This window comes from Arachis ipaensis, chromosome B09 (assembly GCF_000816755.2).
Source record: "Arachis ipaensis cultivar K30076 chromosome B09, Araip1.1, whole genome shotgun sequence".
Lineage (NCBI taxonomy): Eukaryota > Viridiplantae > Streptophyta > Magnoliopsida > Fabales > Fabaceae > Arachis > Arachis ipaensis.
The window spans coordinates 6879549-6881481 of NC_029793.2; positions in this window are offsets into that span (position 1 = coordinate 6879549).

The following is a 1933-nucleotide window of genomic DNA, read 5'->3' on the forward strand; positions in this document are numbered from 1 at the left end:
GAATAATTTTATAATTTTAAATTGACAAATAATAATTAAAAATATTATATATATAAAATTATAAATATTATGTTATATAAAATAATTTTAAATATTATCTTTTTAATATTGTGAAATATTTTGTTAGAGATCCATGTCATCTCTCTCCTTAAATGATTAAGTGAATAGAAAACAAATTGACTTTTTAGCATTTAACAGTGTATTGAAGATTGAAGAATAAGCTCATCAAAGATTCGCATCAATCATGCATTTTACAACATCGAGGAAATTGACCTCTAACTAATCCATGTCTTATTTCAATTTTTTTAATGTGGGAATGAAAAAATAGATCAGATTAGATTAGGCTCTACCCAATCTGCAATAAAATTTATTGGTCTAAATTTAGCTTGTACTTGTTATAGACTATTTTTTGTTGTAAAATATTAGAAGGTTTGATAATTTTAAAAAATAAAAAATTATTAAATAAAACACAAACAAATGATATAAAAAAAATTAAAAATAGAATAACCATTATTTCTACAAACAAATTTATTAATAAATGAATAAAATCAGAGTTACATTTTAGGATAGTCCCTGAATTTGTACTCAAGTCTCAAAGTGATCCTTAAAGTAATAATTACTCAAATTCGTCCCTAAAATTATTTTTTGAGATTCATAGTAGTCTCTAAAATAATTTCCGTCCATTCTTGCCATTGGAAAGGACTGAAACGACATCGTTTTGTATTTATTAAAAAAAAAAAAAAAACCCGAGCCTCCCCTTCCCCAACCTGAACCATTCCATCCCCCTTTCTCTCTGCTGTCATTTCTTGCCAGCCTCCGTCACGGTGTCGTGCTGAGCCGCACGCTCCCCCTTCCCCAACCTAGTCTCATACACTCTTGTCTCCTCTCTATCTCTCTTTCTACCTCTCCCTTTTCTCTTATCTTCTCTCAGTCTCTCTCCGCCTCCTTTATCCCAAAATTAATTCCTTCATTACCTCATTTTATTTTTCTTCATACACAACCAACCATCAATTTCTACAGATGAATTAACTAAACATTCTTATTACTCATCAATTTCTAGTAAATAAAAGCTAAAAAAAAAAAAGAAAAATTGCTATGCTCCTAAAGAAGTGATCACAGAAATCAGACCTATGGTTTGACATCAGATGGTTGAAATGGCGAATTTCGCTGCTACTCTTATCATTGCTGCATTGGTCGAATTCGAGAATAGCTCTGACAGCAAAACGACGACATAGCAGTACAGCTGGTGTAGAAGAAAAAGCAGAGAGGTGGCGGCGGCGACGCGCTGACTTGTTGGAGTTGAGAGTTGTGAATTGGAGTAGAAGACGCCGGTCGGTTCCGACAGCTAAGATCGACGACAGTAATGGTTTTCAGTGCAGTTGAAAAACAGAAAGCACCAAGTGCAGTGCCATAACAATAATAACGAAAAACTAATAGAGCAGTAGAAGTTAGGAAAGGAGGAAGAGAAGGGAAAGGGGAAGAGAAAGGATCTCAGGTTGGAGAAGGGAGAGGAGAAGGAAAGGGGAAGGGGAAGGGCCTTAGATTGAAAAAGGAGAAGGAGAAGGGAAAGGGAAAAGGGAATTGGGGTTGGGTTGGAGAAGGGGAAAGGAAGTGTGGACGGGAAAGGGAAATCGGAAAAGGGTTGGAAAAGGGGGAGGTTTTTCTTTTTTTTTAATAAATATAAAACGACACCGTTTCAGTCATCTCCAATGATAAGAATATCCCTAAATTATTTTAGGGATTACTATAAGTCTGAAGAACAATTTTGGGGACAAATTTTAATAATTATTAACTTCAAGGATCATTTTAAAGCTTGAGTGCAAGTTTAGAAATTATGTTAAGATTTAACTCATAAAACTACTTTTATATTTATTTTGTAAAAGCCAAAAATTAACATTTTTTTATTTTTTAAAAATTTAAAATATTAACTATA